Raw genomic sequence first — 21034 nt, 5'->3', positions numbered from 1 at the left:
TATGGATAAGTTCCAGTGTGCCCTATTTTTTTTCTATAAACAGCCTGGATGTTGATTCCCAGAGTTGACCTGACCCCTGCAAGTCAATCCAAGGTGAACAGAGAATGCCTGTCAAAGCATTTGCTGGGGTCAGGCCCAACAACTGTCCTTCCGCAAATGGGGAGTCAGAGGTCACACTGGGTAGGAACATTATGGATAAGGTTTCATTCAGTACAAAGCAGGCTAGACTAAGTCGTGAGTTAAAGGTGAAAGACACCCCTTCTTTTACAACCCCCACAACACACACAATCAAGAGACAGTATGTTTCCTAAGACTGTCTTCTCGCCTCTATGTGCTTATATACAAATATGCACACACACACCCTCTCACTAAAAGTAATAATGAATAAAGGTAGTTATTCCACTACTTCACTGCATGTCTAAATTCTTTACAAACACACATATTAGAACTTCCTCAGTAATTTAAATATCTCAACCTCTTTAAACTTTTACAAATATACTTATATGTTTTACACACCCATACAACCACACACACACACACACACACACACACACACACTTACACACACAAGGTGGCTAAAGGGGAAAGAAACATTTGAGAATGGTTTTTGAACGCAAACTGAATTTTTATATAGGATATTTAACCAAGAAAAAAATGAAAACAACGTACAATTTAATCTCGCTGTTTTTTACATTAGTCAAACCAGGGAAAATGACTTCAGATTTTCCACTTTAATAATTCAAGAATCTCTTATTCCTTAAAAATCCATTCCTTGGGTTTAGAGATGAGGCACTTATGAGAATACTAGTTGTTCTGATGAGAAATAAACCTCATTTCACAGGAAACGTTTTCTCATCAAAAGCCTAAAGGGATGTGCAGTGGAAGGATCATCTGATTATGAGGCGCCCAAAGGATCCCATATCATTTAGCATCTTTTAATATCATGATATTTAACTCTTCTAAGAGGAAAGGGTTGGGTTGGTATGGAGACATCACTGGGGCCAACACTGGGCTATGGTGGATCCCAGAGAGTGCTTGGAGAAGCTTCATGTCACTGACTCTGCCGTCTGGTTAGGTAGTTGATAAAATTTATGGTAACTAAATGGGTTGTGGGGAGAGTAGAAACTCACCTTCACTCATAAGACAGGGAAATGTTCTCTGGGGTTTTCTAGTTCTGATACACACTAACTGTGGAGTCCTGGCTATAGACTGTGTATTCTGAAGCCAAAATCTCTATCAGAAGAAAGACCCACCTCCAGGCATACCATGAAAACTAAACAAGAAAATGCATGCAAATTCCCGAAAGAGAAAGCATTAATAAATGTTAGCTATTATTAGTCATAATTAACACTATTATTTTTATCACAACGTTGTGGTGGTTTAAAAACTGTGACAGAAGAAGATATTTACGGGTAGAAACCCAAAATAGGTTTCTGAATGTCATTCACATGGAAACCCCATCTCCAGTTACTAAGAAAAAAAAATATCTCTGGAGATTAGATTCCTTGACTTTCAAACAGTTCTTTCTGTAAAGTGATCCATAAATATACCCCAAGTATAGGGAGATTTTCTAGAATTCACATCAAATGTGAACAGTGGCATACTGTGGTACTTCTGTAGTGGTTCTACAGCACAAGGTCAGGACTAAGGGTCTCAACACAGACACAAAAGTATCTGCTGCAGCTCCTCTAATGCCATCATCATAAACAAACAAGGGATTCCCATTGGATGTAAACAGTGGGGAACTGGTCGAGCACGGGGAATATTTGGGCTGAATTCTTTCCACTGGTCAGTAAGGTCCTCATGTCCTTCCTTGGTGACACATTAGAAGAAATCATAATGGCTGTTCTGCACAGATGACCCCACAAAGCTTGGATATGGAAGTTACAGGGTACACTGAGAGGAGAGTAGGTAGACCAGAAGTCCTTTCTGTAGGACACACTCCCTCATGGCAGCCAGGCTTCTACAGATCAGTAACACTCCTGTTTTTTATAACTTTTCTCCACTCAAGGAGGGAAGAGACAACCACCAGGGCTCTCCTGGGTGACGTGACAGACATTGACACAGCACACTGCCTGTGAAGATGCTCAAGGGTGAGGCAGTAGTGACTTAGCTGTGCTCACCTGAAGACTCTCACCCCATGATCACTGCCAGGTGTAGCCTGGGCTGAGATGAACACTTTACCTCCACAGAAGATCCTTTCCAATCACATGTCCTGCTCAGACATACATCCTTAACAGGCATACCTCATCTGTAGACAGACAACTATCCTCAGTTACATAACCATCTACAGACACACACCTCTTCAGACAAAACCCTGCTTTCCTTTCAATACCCAACCCTCTCCACTCCAAAATATAGAGTTGGTTATATATGTATTTCTATTCTGCCCATCATCAAGTCTACTAATTGAAATGAAATGTGCAGAAACTGCTATCACCCTAACTTAATTTATGGAGATATTAAAAAGTTGCTTTGGTGAAATCAAACATAATTATGATTCTTCTTCTTACTCCTAGTACTTAAATTTTCTTACAACCTACATCTCTGCAGTGTGCATATGTGTTTAGTCTTAGCAATTATTCTTCATGCACTAACCACCTTGATTTTTGAGGCATCATCTCTTACTGGCCTGGATCTCACTGATTAGACTAGCTAGCTGTCCAAAGAGCCCCAGAAAGTGAGCCTGTCTTACTTGATAAAGTTATAGATACCACCATGTTTGGTCTTTTTTTTTTTTTTTTTTTTTTTTTTTTTTTTTTTTTTAATGTTAGCATTTAATTAACCTCTGAAGTGGTTTTAGGCCACCAGAACACAGGCACCTCCAATACCCTTAATCTTCTCTTCAGCTCTTCTGATGAAGAATTGGCCTTCACGATGACAGGTTTCTTAGGGAGCTTTCCTTTCCCAAGAACTTTGTAGTAGCCTGATCAAACAACGTCAATGATGGGAGGAGCTCCAGTCTTGTTTTTTGATGCATTGACAAGTGTCTGCTTGCTGACCAACATCCATAATTTATACAGGTTGATGGTTGGGCAGAAGCTCTGGTTCCTCTTCAAGTGGTAATGCCTCATACCAACTTTGCCAAAGTAACCTGGATATTTGTCAGAGTTGATCTTGGTGATGCATGCCTCCAGCATCGCCGAGGCCTCCTGGGTGCTTGTGGTGCTTACAGATGAGACTGTGGCCATGGCTTGTGTGGCCCTGGAGATTCCAGGTCTTCCTCAGTCTGGATGGCATGGTGGTGGCAGAAAAGAAAGAGGAAGGAGCCCACAAAGTCTCTATGTTTGGTCTTTTTATGTGGGTTCTGAGAACGGAACTCAGGTAAAACCAACCAATCATTTTACCTCCTGAGCCATCTTCTCAGATCTTCTCCCCCAGCACCATCTCAAATTTTTAAAAGTATATTTCGTTATGTGTGTGTTTGTGTTTACACGTGACAAAGTGTGCACATGGAGGTCAGAGGACAACTTGGGAGAGTAAATTCTTTCCTTCAAACATGTAAGTTTCCTCAAAGGACAAAGATTAGGTTCTAAGGTTGGATGGGATAAGCTTTTACCCACTGATTCATCTTGCCAGCCCCTTGTTTATATTTTTTTAAAAATATGTAATAAAATCCAATCTGAACATAAGGTAGGCAGGTCTTATAATCCAAAACTACTGTAGACCCTTTGACTGGCCCTAGGTAGGATTCTATCATGCTTTTTCCAGACTTTTCTAGCCCAAACAAGCATCCCTTCTCTTTCTCTCTCCCTAGGACCCCCCACCCCAGCCTTTGCTCCTCCCCTAACCCCACCCCTGTTTCTGTCACTCAAAAAGGCAGGAGGCTACTGCCTTTATGGGTAGCAGAGAAAACCAGAAAGGGCTTAGGGACATCATTCCCAGTGTACTACTACTTCGTCTGCAGAGTCATCAGCCCAGTGAATCAGGAAGAGGGAGAGAAGTCAGGGAGGGTAGTGTGGAAGGGAAATGAAGCCAGAACTATGACTGTAGGATAACACCACTGATGAACCTGGCATTTCCCTACTGAGGCCTGAGAAGAAACCTGTGACTACAGGTGAGCTAAGGGAATGAGATGTGGCTGGGCTCACATAGTACTTGTCTACCATGTACAAAACCTGGGTTTCAGTCCCAGTGCAGACCTCAGGAGGTTGACCAGGAGGATCAGAAGTTCAAGGTCATCCTCAGTAAGGAACTGAAGAAGATCCTGAGCTCCAGGAGATGCTGGCTTAAATTTAAAAGGTAATATGAAGGGAGCAGCCTTCATGTGTTAGGCCAGCAGGAAGTGGGCTGCCCAACTGTCTCCCACTAACAGATCATTCTGTTTATCAGGGTCCCTTCTAGGCACTTGCATAAATCCTGCAATAAACCAATTAAAATTCTCATTAAAAGATAAAGCCTAAAACTATGTCAATAAATGCTAAACAGGCTTTAGCTGTGTTTACTTCGCACCCCATTCCAAAGGTATAAAAGAGAAAGAATGCTTCGGATGATGTGAAGTCTCCTGGGGGGCTCCGCCCTCAGGAGGCCAACTTGGAAAATGCAGCTAAGGGACTAACATCCCAGGCTCAAGTTTGCAGGCTGCCCCACAGAACTGTACTTCAGGAGTTTCTACTAAATTTCTTCTGCAACAAGCAAAGTGCTTCTGAGGTAGCTGTGTACTGAAAACACATACAGCGCCATTTACAGGTAAGCAGAAATGTCAGTCAGAAGCTTTCATCTGACTTGTAACATAGACCTTTCACAAGGTATCCAGGAGTTTGCACAGGGGCACTACATAGGCTGCTTCTTCAGCAGGAAGCTCACGTGTACCCATTTGCAAAGTGCTGACCCATTGTGACTTCAGCTAGCAGGGCATGATAATGCTTGCCCATAATCCCAGCACTGGAGAAACCCAAGTCAGATCATTACTGCAGTTTCGAATCAGCCTAGGGGACACACAAGGGCAAGGTGTCCAAAACACAAAAAGGTAACAGCTGACAAGTTGAACTCTGTGGATTATAAAAATTCCCCTTTGTCACCTCCTCGAGAGTATACAAACACACCTGACCTCTGTTCTTTCCAAAGTGCTTGAAGGTAAAAGGAAAGATGGCTCCAAGGAAAACTACATTTCTGGAAAGCTGACCAAGATCATGAAAATGAGCCCTCATTTATTATCAAGGGAGCTTGTAGTAATGAAGTCTGTGAATGAATACAGAGGGGTGACATCTAAAAACATCATCTAGCTGGGTGTGGTGCATCCCTTTAATCCCAGCACTCAGAAGGCAAAGGCAGTGGATCTCTGTGAGTTCTAGGCCAGCCTAGTCTACAGATACTTCTGGGCTAGCCAGAGCTACAAAGTAAGACCCTGTCTCAAAACAGCAACAAACAAACAGACAGAAGTAAACACTCACATCTAACTGGTAAGATACCCATGCTGTTAAAACAACCCTCTGCCTGTACTCTTGTAAGCACCTCTAATAAAATTCAACCACAAATCAAACCAAACAGTAACACACGTAGAAGTAGAGGGGGGCAGCTAAGAGGCAAGAGGAGGGTACGTAGGGGTGAATATAATTAAAATATATGGGGCTGGAGAGATGGATCAGTGGCTAGTGTTCTTCTCATACCTACATGGTACCTCACAATTAACTTAACTTCCAGAGGATCTGGGGCCTTCTCCTGATCTCCATAAGCACCAGGCAGGCATATGGTACACATTCACATATGCAGACAAACACTCATAAGCATAAAATAAAATAAATTTAAAAAATAAATGAAAAGCATATTATATGCCTGTAGAAAAAGTCTTAATGAAATCCATTATTATATATTGTTCTACGTGCTAATAAAAACCTCTTAAATGTGAAATCTGTATTAAATTATTGATGCAGTAAAATACACATAAAAAAATCACCACCTTCCTTTATCATTAAAAAAAGTTCTAAAATATATTTGCATCGAAAGCCACAAAATAGCTGTAACTTCTATTTGTATCTCTGCATTCAGCCTACTTTTTAAAGTAACATTTTATAATCAGATTACTAATACCAGCAAATGGATGTTGAAGACACAACCCATTGGCTAATCTAACTGGCCATCTTAGAGAAGAAAAGACAAGAAGTATCTAAAAGTCTTGAGCCCTGTTCTCAATACAAAAAGTCGGGAAGGTTCCTCATTCTTAGGTTCAACATCTCATTTCACACTTGTATGTAAATATCTAAAAAGCACAATGTAAACTGAATAAGTGAACCTCCCCACCCTAACAACACACCTACCTGCATAGCAACCCTGGATGAGACCATTGGAAACGGGTAGGGCTACTATGAAATTTACAAGGAACATTTCAGACGTGAGCATACAGCTGGGATGTCAGTGCTCTTAAACACTGCAAGCAGCTTAGTCTTATCTCCCAAGACCACTGCCTTTCCGGAGTGACTGATGCTTGGAGTCACCAGCTTCACATAAACTAGGTCAGGCTGCTGCATTATTGTCTACAGCCATCCCGCCGCTGGTAGAGACAGGAAACTGTGTGGAGCCCAGATCAATAGACATGTCAACAGTAAGCTGCCTAATCTAATTCAGCCTATCTCATCTTGGGGCCCAGAGTCTGTAGTCTGCTCTTAGTGACTTCTGGCAGGAAATGGTTTGGAAGGCTTAGTCTTCAGAAGTCTAAGTGACACGATTATCCTCTAGGCTCTTGGATGTTTACTGGGAGAACTGAGACTTCAGACATCCTTTGAATGGCAATGATATAAACTGGGCATGTTTGAATTCCCTGTGTGAAAAACTAAACCTGAGATTCCCCTACCCATATTATTTAATACTAATTAATTAATTAATTATAGAAAGCAACATTTTTTTGATTCTTTGAGAATTTCACATAATGTATTTTGAACTTAATCATATTCCCTGCCTCCTTCCGGACCTTGGACACTTCAAAGGGAATTGCCCCGGGTTCCTACATTTCAACATTCAGAATTAACTATGTTTTTAAATTCTTTGTCTTCCCATCCCATGGCATCTTTCTGAAAAGGGTGGGCTCTTCATTTAAAATAAATTCTTCTCTCTTCTTTCACTGTGCTGGACAAATGCCTTTCCTAGTTGTGAAGTCTCAGATCATGAAGTGTGAAGTTCAGTCATGCTTCCTTAGACTAGTGTGTGGTTAAGAAACAGTGGGTTGACTCAGAAGATTATGACTGATGTCCATCAAGTCTGGCTTTGCCCAAGACACTATCAATCATGAGCTACAGCAAATCTGTTTCAGTCAGTGTCTTCTTCCTGTCCTGTACTCCTTATTAGCACCGGGAAGAAGGTATGTGTTGTCTCTGTCACCTGGGTGCTACTGTTAGCAACATGGGGGACAAGCTATGTTTCTATTATTAGCAAAGGAAGGGTGTGTGTCCTCAATTCCCATACTTGTGAACACACCCACTTGTGTAAGCCTCAGGACTTCATTGAACCTGAAAAGGCTGAGTGCTTAGCACTACTTGGCAGGATTCCTGACTTTAACCTCACTATGTGCAAAGCACTGTGGGAAGGGGAACACTGAGGCCGGGCTATAAGCCAGTGTTAAGGCTAGGGAAGACTGGCATAATGGTGGCGAGCTGGTGGATTGGCGCTCAGGAAGAGGGAGTCCCAGGGGACCACACCGCTGATCGTGAAGGGCGATGGCCAGCCTCATCCTGCCCCTGCACACAGCTTTCCACCAGCACTCTGAATTCTAGGATGTGCTCAGGGATTGGATCTGTACAGAGCAGGTCAGCGGTGGGGCTGGGGATGGCTGTGACTCCAGGTTTAAAGAGGGTCCTGAAGCTGCCTACTTCTGTTTCCTCTGTAGAACCAGTGGAAGATGAAGAGCTGCCATGCATGCTGAAGTCAGTGTCTTGAAGGAAAATCCTTGGTCATCTGCAGCATTTTCCTCTGGTCTTTATATGCACCTGCATCCCCTGGTGCGCGCACACATACACAGACACACACACACACACACACACACACACACACACACTACTATCACAAAGTTGACATTTATGGCTACAATGGAAATTTAGGGATAGCCTGAGCCACATGAGATTCTGTCTCAAACAAAAGTCAAAATCCATTACAGGTTTATATGTTTTTAGTTTCCTTTTCTTTTATTTCAGATAGGTCTATCCATGTGAAACAAAAATCATGATAGTACAGTTGGTTCCCTTTCTCTCCAGATTTCCAGGTTAGCTCAGCTTCTCCTGTTCTTCAGGGCTAATCATAGAAGGTGAGGGGGCAGAAAAGTTCTACCACATACTTCTATTGCAGTGGTTCTCAACCCGTGGGTCACAATCCCTTTGGGGGTCATATGAGATATCCTGCATATCAAATATTATATTACCATTCATAACATTAGTAAAACTCATTATGAAGTAGCAATGAAATAAGTTTATGGTTGAGGGTGGTCATTGTAACTGGAGGAACTGCATTAAGAAGGTTGAGAACCACTGTTCTAAAGAAACAAAATAGGAGCTCACTCCATTAGCAAAAATAAGATGGGGATTTTAGGGACTGTGGTTGCGTGTATTGTGGTACATATTAAAATGATGACTAAGAAAACTCAGTAAAAATCTGTCTTTGCTGCTTTCTCCTAAACTGATGGACTAACCTGCCACACCCCTCATTACAAAACAAAGGCCCCTTTGCAGGTACAAAGCTCAACAGGGGTTGTCTTAATTGGGCTGGTACTGGGAACTAGCTGAAGACAGCCCCTGTCCATAGCAGGTCTCTGGAGATGTTAGCAATCTGAAATTTCTCACTGAGCCTGTCTCCAGCTGTCCCCTAGCTTTGACATTAGCCTTAAATATCACCTCTAAGTCAATCATTTTGTCCCCAATCAAAGGTCACATTGAATTGCTTCCTGCCTCTTTGAGCCTCTGGCTTTGCTTGATAGTAGTTATAACGTTCTTGAATTAAGATTTTGGCACTGTAACAAGCTTTACAATTTGAGAGCAAAACACTCCCATTTCAGCCCTAAGATCTTCCCAACCAGAGGCAAGGGGACCTCCTGTGGCCACAAGGGAACAGAGTGGCTGCTGGAAGCCTCAGTGGCTGGAAGCACAGTCAGATAAATGACTTGCAAATTAAAAAAAAAAAAAAAAAACATTTTCATGGCTCAGCATGGCAGCCTGCTTTGGGGGATAGAAGGTTAAAAGTGAACAATAAACCTTTTAAGGTTATTGAGAGTAAATTATTAACACACTTCACCTTCTGTTTGTCCTCCCTGGCATCTCAGAGATTACAGACTGACGCCCCACTCTTACCACTTGTAAATCAAAGGAGATCTTTACAGCACAAGGCCAGCTGATTAAAATGTTCTGCCACAGGGGACCAACAGAGACTATGGGAGTGGCAGCCTGCTTTTGTGTGTGCGTTTGTTTGTGTGTGGAGGTGGGTGGGTGTGGTTTTAATTTTTTTTTTTTTAAATACAGATCTTGTGAAAGCTTTAGAAACAATGTTGTTAAAATTGTGAGCTTTCATCTCTGGAAGTAGCCCAGAAGATCATCTATGAAATCTCCTTGAAATATTAAAAATAATGAGCATAGCTCTCCACGCAGGCACAGGTGGCATCCGGCAACCTAGAATGCATCTTACTGGGAGGGCTTTGTGCAAACCCGAACTGTTTCGCAGGGCTGGCACCTGACTTAGCAGGGAGCAGAATTTGCTTTTAGCCCACAAAGCTCTGTACCAGAAGAGGGGAACTGCCATGAAACCTTCCCCAAGGAGGGCTCCTCAGATAGCCAGAGGTGCAAATAGGTCTTGGGCTTTGTTGGCAGGCTCCTGTGTTTTGTGCCTTTTATAAGAATGTGGTTCTCTGGGTAAAATGAATGTCAGGTGAGAATGCCTGCCCCCCCCCCCCCCAGGCCTTCCATTCCTGTCCCCTGGTCTGCCCCTTTAAGTGAGGATACCTGAAAAGAAGCCACCAAAGGCTGGGGGGTAGGAGTAGGGCATCGGAATGGGAAGAGGCCACCTCTGGGAGAGACACTGAACCAGCCCAAGAGATCTGACTGAAGGGCTACCTAAAGCAGAACAGCTCCAGTCTCCCCAATTCCTGGCCATTCATAGACTGGCTAGTGACCTATCTCTGAACTTGGGCTATGTTAGTGAAGTATGACGGGTCTATGAAGTAAGTATGTTAGTAAAGTATGTCGGGTCTATGAAGTAAGTATGTTAGTGAAGTATGTTGGGTCTATGAAGTATGTTAGTAAAATATGTCAGGTCTATGAAGTATGTTAGTGAAGTATGTCTGGTCTGTGAAGTATGTTAGTGAAGTATGATGGGTCTATGAAGTAAGTATGTTAGTGAAGTATGATGGGTCTATGAAGTATGTTAGTGAAGTATATAGGGTCTATGAAGTATGTTAGTGAAGTATGTCTGGTCTGTGAAGTATGTTAGTGAAGTATGATGGGTCTGTCAAGTATATTATGTGCACAGGCCAAGGAGATCTTGGCAGTGAGCATGTCTGGCCTGCATCTGTCACTATCGGTGTTCACAATCCTTGAAAACCCAGGAGCGCACAATTCCATTGGAAGCATGGAGTAGCAGAGCCCTGACAGTCCCCCAGTTGATCCCCAACATAAATACATTCATTCATACATAATATATACATACATACAGATCCATATTACTAAGTCCCTATGTGGCAAAGAAAAAGTAAAGAACTTACTTATGTTTGAAAGGCTCATTTCTTGGAGGCTAGCCCTGAACTTATTACTGTATAGCCTGAGGGTAGTCTTAAACTTCTGATCCTCTTAAATGCAAAACCCCCTAATTGCTGAGATTACGGGTGTGTACGGCTGTGCTCAGTTTACGTGGTACTGGGGATGGGACCCAGGACTTCACACATGGTAGGGAAGCATTGTACTGTCTGAGTCACATCGTTGGCTCACAGTTCCAAGTGAGCAGCTTGTGTGACTATTGTAAGTTCGTCTGTATTTCTTTATTGCTATTTCTGTGCTTGTCTGAATCTTAATTGCTTAGAGCATTTAATGTCCGCATAACATGAACACTTCAAGTAGTGTTCCTGTCTTAGATTGTTTTTACACTTTAGCTTTCTTGTTAAAGAAAACACACTGGGCATAGCTGATTTCACCTCCCGTTCCATTTGCTATCTCCCTTAAAGAGGCCTGCTATGTGTAAAGTTGGCTTGTGTCCTGTATGTCACTTAAAAATCTCTCCCAATGGCAGATAAACATGAACTCAACAGTAATCGACTCAAAACCCAGACTTGGGTTTGTTTCCCTAATGGATAAAGTTGGGTTTGATTCAGGATCTAACCAAATTTACACACCGCTGCATCTGGTGGATTTGTCAGTCTGGGTCCCCTACCCCTATCTGGAATGTTCTTTCTCCACTTGTGTTAGTTACTTCCCTTGCTTCTGCTTTGAGGGTTGGCTCTTCTTCCAGTCTTGGATTTCTGGTGCCAGGATTTAGGGTATCGGTGTAACTATAAAGACTAAAGTCAGGCTGCAGAGACTGAGGCACTCCCCAGGAGAGCTGGACTTAAGACTAAGTATTGGGGTCCTCCCTGGGTAGCCTTGGGCATCTGAGAGTCACACTGCCCTCTCCCACAAAATGGATCCATGGAGCTCCCTGTGCCTCATCAGCCCTGTAAGGCCAGTGAATGGCTGCTCAGACCTTTCATTCACTTATTGTTGCAGGGACAACGGGGCTCACACATGCAAGGTCCCTGAATCTTGAAGGTGTCTTCCATTTGGGGCTAATGCTGTCAGTCTTTATTCAAAGAATTGTACTATACAGAGAAAGGAGACTTGATCCATTCTGGGGAAGCCTCAGTGTTCCTTTGTCACTCAGACAACTTGCACACACAGTGGGAGCCTTCATTCCATAAGAAATGCCAAGCCTTTGTTCAGAGCCCAGAGAAAGGAAGCAGCCCTGTGTGAAAGGAGGGAGCTTGCTCCTCCCTTCCATGATCTTCTTGCTAACTTGTAGGAATAGCATTTTTAATTATAATTATAGTTGAATCCTGTGCTACATAAAGAAAGCACCAGATTTTTTAAATTATCTGATCGAATTTTACCACTGTGTGTGTGTGTGTTGCCTTGCCAAGCTCATTTGCTTATGAGGTCTGTTTGTGTGGGAAAAGCCACATAGCAAAACGTACGATCATGAGCCTCCATACAGGAAACATTCAGTAGCTTCTCACTTAGAAGAACCCACGCCAGTGAAATGTTTCAAAGCAACAGTAAGGGCTGGGTAGATGGCTCAGCTGGGAAAGTGTCCCCTGTAGGCATGGCGACCTAAACCTGTGTAAAAAACTGGGTGCCATGACACACACCTGTATTCTCAGCACTGGGGGTGGGGGTAGCAGAGACAGGAGGATCTGAGTCTTGCAGCTCAGCCAGAAGAGACCCAGGGGGCAGGGCTGGAGAGATTTAGTAGATGAGGAAGCACTGACTGCTCTTTTAGAGGACCCAGGCTCAGTTTACAGCACCCACATAGTGTCTGGCATCCACCCTTAACTCCAGTTCCAAGGGGTCTGATGTCCTCTTCTAACTTCTGTGAACACTAGGCATGGACACAGCATTCCTACATGTGTGTAGACAGGAGCTCGAGAAGGGTTATCTGGACCCATGCGGATTTAATTGGCCGCAGATAGATAGGATTGTTTTAAGGGGTTCTATAGGTCTTTTATCTCATATAGAAGGGCAGTTTGTATCTTTGTCCATTGGATATAATCTTATTGTGTAGAGGATTTGTGGATTGAGAATTTAATATATAAACCTACCATGAAAAGCAATTGGGCTTTGGAGTAACATTTGTGCCGGACAGTGGGGTAAAGAAACACGCTGTGGCGGTTGTATCCACCCAGGACAGAAACAGCAGGATGGGCAGAGTGAGCCACCTAGGAAAGGAATCCCCAGGGGAGGGAGGCTTGCGGACCAAGTGACAGAGTCTGTGCTTTTGACTCCATACTAAAGTGGTGTCCTCAGAGTGAGACTGCGGGGGGGGGGGGGGGGGGGCGATGAGGAAATAAGCCATCAACTTTTAATATTTAGTGCAACAGTCTTCTATAGGCCTAGAGTTTAATGTTAATGTGGGCAGGCTTTGAGGTTTCAAAGCCATCAACCACTACTGTTTTCTCTGTCTGCTTCATGTTTGGACTTTTCTTCCTTTTGTATACTGTCGCTCTCTCCAGACACATCAGCAGAGGGTACCAGATCCCATTACAAATGGTTGTCAGCCACCATGTGGTTGCTGGGAATTGAACTCAGGACCTCTGGAAGAGCAGTCAGTGCCCTTAACCCGCTGAGCCATCTCTCCAGCCCACATTTGCAGTTTTCAAAATGCACCTGACTCCAGCTGTGATTTCTCCACTCCTCCCTTATAGACTCTTATCTGTCTGAGACATTAAGCCCAAACGGTATCCAAAAGCAGAGGCTCATCTGAGTGGTGACTATCTGCCCCAGCATCTCAAATTGGATCTAGACACTAGCATATACACGTGCCCAAATGCATTCCTTGGAATAAGTGCTATACCGGACCCTTTCGGGAAAGGTACATATGTGTGTAAACATACAATTTTCTTCTTTTAGTTGACACGTTTCCTAAGTGGCAGCTGTAGCTCAAAGGGGATCCTCTGGGGCTTGCATCTGATATATAGGCTCTGCATGGCAGAGAGTCACACACATCTGGCTCAAGGCAATGTCTCCTGGTAAAAGTCTGCCCTTGTCCTGAACTGCTGCCCTTAACTATCATCTGGATAGACTTCAAGCCCCTGTTTTTCTTCCCTTTCCTCCCAAATACTCTGATCTTGTCATCTGGGTCCCGATGACAGGTGGTGTGAGATGCAGAGTTTTCCATTAATACATCCAGTTTGAGTTCTCCAAAGAGAACCATTTTTTTGAGGGATATAAACAAGCTGTGTGAATTACTAAACTGAACACATCGGACATTCTAGTCAAGAGAACAGTTTTAAACACCACCTTAGTGAATAGTTCTGTAGTCTGTTGATAAGTAGAGGAAAACAATACATCTTGGTCCCGACAGGAAACAGCATTTTGGCTAAGAAGTGGGTTTTCTGTTCTCATTTCTCCACTAGTGACTGCACCGTGACCTCCAAAGATAGCACATATGCTAAAACATAATAGGTCAAATTCTCAGAGATTATCAGGCATTGTGAAGAACTCTACACAAATAGCAAACCATCTCTTATTAACTAGGTCCTTTCCCATCCTGGCCAGACATCAGGATCAGAGTTTGCTGAGGCTAAGCCGACACCACAGGAAGGATACAGTCTGAGAATGCAGAGGAGGCATCTTTACTGTCTTCCTCCACACAAGCTATCCAGAGTGAAGACAACTCTCAGCATTCCCACCCCCTGGGTATTTCATCTCCCTGCCATATTCAGCCCAGGTGGCTGGCCTAGACACATCAGGTGAACAGGAAAACTGGAAAACAACCCAGAGTCTTTTCACATCCATTTGCATCACCAAGCAGAGACATGAAGTTTAGAAAACCCACCACAATAATACCATGTGAGCCCCACTTTAGCACTTATAATGGTGAACCATCAATTAGGGCTGGAAAAAAAAAAAGAGATCGCTAACCTGAGAGTTTCAGGCAAGAATACTCTTAGATACATAAACTAATTTTTCTTCATTTATTGAGAAATATCACTGACCAAAGAAGAACATGAGCACCACCACGTGCCACATACTGTGTGACCTAAATGACCACACTGGGTAGTAAAGGGGACTTGGAAGGACAAGTAGAGTATTTGCCTTAGGGCAGTGTATGAAATAGTCTTCTGTTACTGTGACAAAGTATGCAAGATACTCAAAGGGGAAGTGGTTTCTTTCATTTATGTTTTATTTAGAGAGAGAGAGAGAGAGAGAGAGAGAGAGAGAGAGAGAGAGAGAGAGAGAGAGAGAGAGAGAGTATTTGCTCATGCACAAGAGGCCAAAGGTTAACCTGGGAGTTTCTTAGACACTATTATTAACCTTTTTGTTTTGTTTTTCATATTCAGTTTTTCACTACATAGTCCTGAGGATCCCCTGTCTCTGCTACTTTAATGCTGGGATTACAAGTATATAACTCCACACCCAGCCTTTTGGATGGCTTCTGGTGATTGACCTTAGAGTCTCAGGTATACAGCCAAGTGTTCTGCCATGGAGCCACACTCTGGTCCCCAAGTTAACGGATAGTTTTTACATACCATAGATCATTTGGGAAAACATCATACATCTTTTTATTTGCTGTAATGAAAGATACTATAGGCAAATTGGTGTTATAACCAGCCTCCAGGGAGAAAGCTACTTCAAAATACCAGTCCGAGGCAGCCTTTCTGAAAACACTGTTTTTCTCAACAACTTTTGTGCTATTTGTAAATTGTCCTTTTCAATTAAACCAGATAATTTCTCCAAGGACTTGAGGAGTCTGAAAGTGATTAAATTACTGTTATTCTTTTGAAGATTCTACAACTTGGAACGATAACCCAGTGGGTGTCTCTCCCACTTACTGTGGATTCCTGAGGTTTTGCTATCTTTTGCTTTCTTTTAAGAGACACGGTGACAAGGCTGCACAACTGTAAACATTTTTCAATCATTTCCAAGGCTGGAATCCAAAGCAGGTTTCCCTGTAAGTACAGGCCAAGGAAGGGAAAGAAAGGAGAAGGAGAGACTTGAGGCTGGTCCACCATTGCTGCTGCAAAGGGCGACTTGGTGTTATGAGCTGAGGGCAGGGCTGGGCAGGGCACCAGGCTGTGTGGGGGTAGGTTGCTGAGACCTGAGAGCTATGGGGCAGGGACTGAGGCTGGCAGCAGCTCAAGATCTTTCAGAGCAACCTCCTTCAAAGTGTTTGCCCCCCATAAGGTCTTCTTTTATTGGTAGATATTTTGGGGGTGCTGTGGTCACACATAAAATTGATCCCTATTCATGGGTGACTTGCTTTTCTTTGTTTCCCAATTGACCGTGCATTTCTAAAGAGCTGTGTTGACTATTGCTGCTATTTACTTTTATTGAGATTTAATGACTAACATAAACAAACTCGGGTCTGTGTGATGTGACTGGCATGAAATCGGGTCTCCGGGAGCTGCGACTAATGGCCTTACAGGTCTGAACAGAGTCAGAAGTGGGTGTTGGTAGTGAAGATTCTAATAATTGGCTCTGCAGGTCATTTATACTTTACATAGTCGCAAGTGTCGCATTTCTATCCCCTCTATATGTATCCTATGTATCTATAGGGTTGAGGGCGTGTAATATAGTAGTTGAATACATTCTTAGGATGTGAGGCCTTGGGTTTCATTCAAGGGAGGAATGGAAGGAGAGAGGGATGGAGGGAGAGAGGGATAAAGGGAGGGCGGGAGGGAGGGAGGGATGAAGGGAGTGGGAGAAGGGGAGAGACAGAGAGACAGAGAATGTACAAGACAGAGACAAACATAACAGACAGACAGACAGGCACAGAGAGAGACAGAGATACACAGACAGTAAACCTATGCATAAGAGCATCCATATACTCTCACTGGTATCAATGGAGACAATCTAGGAATAAGACTGCCCAGTGGAAAGAGGCTGGCTGCATCTGTGAACAATGGCACTGGAGGAAGAGATAGTTCCTGGAGAGCATACAGGATCCATCATCTCTTAAACTGAAGCCAGTTTTGGGGCCAAGGAAACAGGGATAGTCCTTACTAGAAGGCTGATGATGCCTGACCTCTGCAATCCAGACTCCCACCATTCAAAAACTGGAAGCTCCTCTCATCTAGGATGGAAACTGCGAAAGGCTCACACGTTAAAAGCTTACCCCAAGTTCAATGCGGGTGGAAGCCTGTTCACTTGAGGTGGTAGAAAAATCATAGGTCACTGGGTATGAGGCTGTAAAGGTAAATAGGGCCCTGCAGCAAATGACTCTTTCTGCCCATTAAGTCTTTACCGTGTGTGGAGCAGTTCTGCCCTACCACACATTCCACCGGGCTGTGCATTTCGCTGTGACACACCATCCCACCACCGACCCAAAAGCAATAGGAGTAAACCCATCTTGTCTTTTGATAAGCTGATTTTTCACTAGTATCTAACTATAATGAAAAACTATCTCACACACTGTTTTAGCTCCCACACACTGGAGTTTGCATTTACCGCACACCTGCATCCCCTACACACTCCACAGCTGCCTGGACATTGCTATTATTGTCCATACAGGGTGCTGACAGTGATTATGAAGAACAGGCAATATGCTACGGGAATAGGAGCAATGAGGACAAAAAGGAGCCAGAAGCATTTAACTCCATTACGAAAAACATTCTCTTTCTTTCGGAAAAACAGAAACTCTTCGTGGCTGGGTGTTTTCCTGTTTGGTGTTGTGCAAAGACAGATAGCTAGTGTCTCATAGCCCTTGCTCAAAGGGGTGATGACCCAGGACGTAGAGTGCTGACCGGAGAGATGCCCACTGTCCTCAAGCCAAACTCGGTCGTGTTAGGGGGCCCAAGAAATGACCTGAGGCTGAAACCCTTCACCGCTGTCTTTCTCCAGTTGGTCAGAACGGCATCCCGGATGGCAGATGTCACTGTGTGTCTCTTTCATGCTTTACGAGGGGTGGGGGGGAGAGTTGTCCATGGCGAGGAGACAGTTCAGTTACAATGAGTCCCACACCCAGAAGTCACTTCAGAAGAGCCCTGTCTCAGGACCCTTCCAACTGAGGGCTATTTTTTTTTAAAAATCATGTTTTCTTATTAAACTTTTACTTTGGGGGTATGGGATAGGCATGGTGGCTTGTACTTAAAATCCTAGAACAGATGGAATCCTGGAAATCAGCAAGCCAGTCAGCCAGCCTATTACACCAGCTCTAGGTCAAGAAAGGAAGCTGTTTCAATCTCCTGAATGGCTCCTGAGTAACAACACTCTAGAGTTGTCCTCTAATACACACACATGCAAACACACACACAGGTACACACATGCATGCATGCATACACATTTAAATGCATACAAGCACACATACATGTGCAAGTGAATGCACACACATATGTGGCATAAAAACACACACACATAAGAACTCAGGCATGAACACACAAACTCAGGCACATGCACAAGCATAATCAAAACCCAGTTCAACCAACCAAAGAGAGCAAAAATTACCATTAACGGGGAAAGCTGTGCATGTAACCAGCCTTGCAGAAATAGGGCTATTCTAAAGAGACACGTATGTGTCTCAATCTGATTATCAGAAGGCTGAAACAATAGACCGCAGAGAAATGGGTATTTCCCCAGCAATGTCATGCTGGGAGAAGGAAAAGGTGGTGGCCAGAGGGAAACTTCTCTTCTGAAAGGCATTTCACAGGCTTCTCACAATTTGTGAGATGAAGGCCAGACAGTGACGGATCAGTATGGTGGGACCACCTTGACCGAGGCTACTTAGACATCCATATCCTTGTGCCTCTATTTAAACTTTAATCTTGATTCGAGACCCCAAAAGGACTTAGGAGGGTTCACTGTATGCCATTGTCTTCCTTCCCAACGTTGCCATGTTGAATACATCCCCCTTTCCTGCTTTTCATTTTAACTTGGCTCTTTTAGTTGGTTTATTGAGGACAGTGACTGGGCATGACTTGAGACATAGGCTGTGACTGCTAAATTTGACAACGACTAGATGAACAACAGTTAAGGCTGCCCCCTGAACTCTACATGCACATTCACACACATTTACACACACACACACACACACACACACACACACACACACACACACACGTAAGGACAGGAAGAATTATGGTTCATAGGAAAATTTGAAAACCAAGAATAATTTAGCTATTAAAAAATAGTATTCCCAATAGTTATTAAACTTGATGTTTAAATAGCAGAATTTAATCCTTTTCAGCCAGAATTAAAAAATTCTGAGCAAGAACACAAAAGCTCTAACCAACAGATGCTGAGGTCAAGCCAGGCAGCCCCTCCCAGACAACACAAACCCATTACGGTGCTTAGGCTCGTTGCTGGGCTGTGGGAAAGCCTGTGTCTTGAAACTTAACCACAGACTGCCGATTTTCTTCCTGAGGGCTTTTACTTTCTTTTCAGACAGATGGTCCAAACTGGAGATGAAAGAAGCTGTTCTGATCTATTGTGTAGGTACAGAATGTTATCTTTGTTTTCATTTAAGCATCACCCTGCTTACTGTTAAATAACTGGGAGGAAATTCTCAGCTTCGGCTTGGGAGCCAGAGCCCACAGAGGCAGTGTTTGATGATTTTCTTAGTACACTGGAGTAAATGTAAGATTATAAATACAAACTATACCATGAATGCCATGCATATGAGAACAGAATATTCTGTAGAAATGCCACTTACTAACAAACTCAGGTACAGTTAGGAAGACTTGGCCACTTGTGTGTAAATTTTCATGCAATACCTAACGGTTTTCCCAAGGCAAGAAGCAGATCTCCTTGACACAGTTTAAAGCTAAAAACTCAGAACACAGAAAGTGCATTTAGCTTTGAGATTCGGGTGTACTCAAGCACGGAGCATGTTGCTCTGATGTACACTGTAATCCCACATCACATTGTTAAAATAATAAGGCTTAAAGTAGTGTTTTTCCCCACATGTGGGACTGGGGACAAAGACCGCCATTTTTTTAGAGGTAGCATTTGAATGCATTATTTCACAGGTCTCTCCTGGGTTGGCTTCATGCCAGTAAATGATGTCTCATCAGCCCAAATAATTTGAAGGATAGCTCATGAATTTGGTTTATGAATACTGGCATATTTCAACCCACAAATCAGGATGTAACACTGCATCAATGGAACTAAATGAGGAGGAAGGGGGCTGCTGCCAACAGGAGAATCCAGACGACCGAACAAAGACACTTAATTTAATAACGAAGCCACTTCAGTGCTCTCCACCTCGGCCACGGTTATTACAATAAATGCATATTCAGATGCTTCCCGAGATGGTCCCTTCCCTTTCAGTTCAAAACAATGCCGCTCTAACCCAATACAATTCTCTTCACTCTGCCTTTCAACAGCCGGCCTTCCCGATTTCTAATCAAAGCCGTTGATAACCAGGCTCTGGCAACAGAATGTAAAACCCCCAAATGAGCCATTAAAGCCATAAGTGTGTTCTCTCTCAGAACTCGGGGTGCATCTCATAGCCTAACACATTCAGGCCTGACAAGGCTCTCCTGGGTTCTCATTTGGTCAGGATCTCCCCTCAGCAATGAAGGATGACCAAACAGCCGGTTCCATGTGGACAGTGTAGAGGTCAGGAGGGCTGAATAACTCCCATATCCCCGTTGGCAACCCTTGATGGGGCCCAGGACAAAGAAGTGGAACCCAGTGATGTTTTCTGACTACAGCAGACAAAAGGACACAGGAGGAAAACAGGAAGAAAAGATGGGTTATAAAGAAAAATACAAAAAAAAAATAATAATAATAAAACTTAAACACAAGAAAGTAGCTTTAAAAATAAGCTTCCAATTTTTTTTCCCTCTGAGAAACAGTGGTAAGGGGAGAAATGGTCGCTTTAAATGCATTTTAGCTTGTTTACTTATTATGCATTTTGTTTACTGCACACATGCCAGTGGTCATGGTGTCTCTTTAGTCAGCCTCTGCAGGGTCTCACTGAACCTGGCGCTTTAGGATTAGTCTCAATTGACTAGCCAGTGAGTAAGACACAGGAGCCTTCCTGCCTCATCTTCCCCAATCCAGGGCTGCAGGTGCACAGCATCATCACCAAGAATGTGCCAAACGTGTTCATTGTTGTTGCTTTGCGGTTGGGTGATTTACTCCTTTTCTATTTTGTAGAGAAAAAAAAGGATTATTTCACTACCAAGACAATTTTTAATGTTCAGTCAAAAGACTTACACAAATACTCGCCGGAGCTGCTGAGGTGGCAGAGTGAACAAGAGTCTGCTGCACAAACATGAGCCGCGATTTAGTCCGCAGTGCCCATGTCAGTAGCTGGGCATGGTGGCGCGTCGGTAATTTCAGCAAGGGGTGGAGGAGACAGGAGAGTCTCCGAGGCTCACTGTCCAGAATAGCCTAAATGGTAAGCTCCAGGCTGAGAGAGAGATCCTGTCTAAAAA

General features: G+C 43.5%; 1 protein-coding gene and 1 pseudogene across 2 annotated transcripts in view; both read right to left on the bottom strand.

Moving 5' to 3' along the window:
- The window catches only part of PARD3 (par-3 family cell polarity regulator), a 509642-nt gene that overhangs the window by 80770 nt on the left and 407838 nt on the right, over positions 1-21034 (bottom strand).
- LOC308436304 (large ribosomal subunit protein uL15-like) lies at positions 2800-3240 on the bottom strand (annotated as a pseudogene). The gene has a single exon. The product of its transcript is annotated as a large ribosomal subunit protein uL15-like (transcript).

The sequence above is a fragment of the Micromys minutus genome (genome assembly GCF_963924665.1).
Source record: "Micromys minutus genome assembly, chromosome: 24".
NCBI classification, from domain to species: domain Eukaryota; kingdom Metazoa; phylum Chordata; class Mammalia; order Rodentia; family Muridae; genus Micromys; species Micromys minutus.
This window is presented reverse-complemented; position numbering and strand designations above follow the sequence as displayed.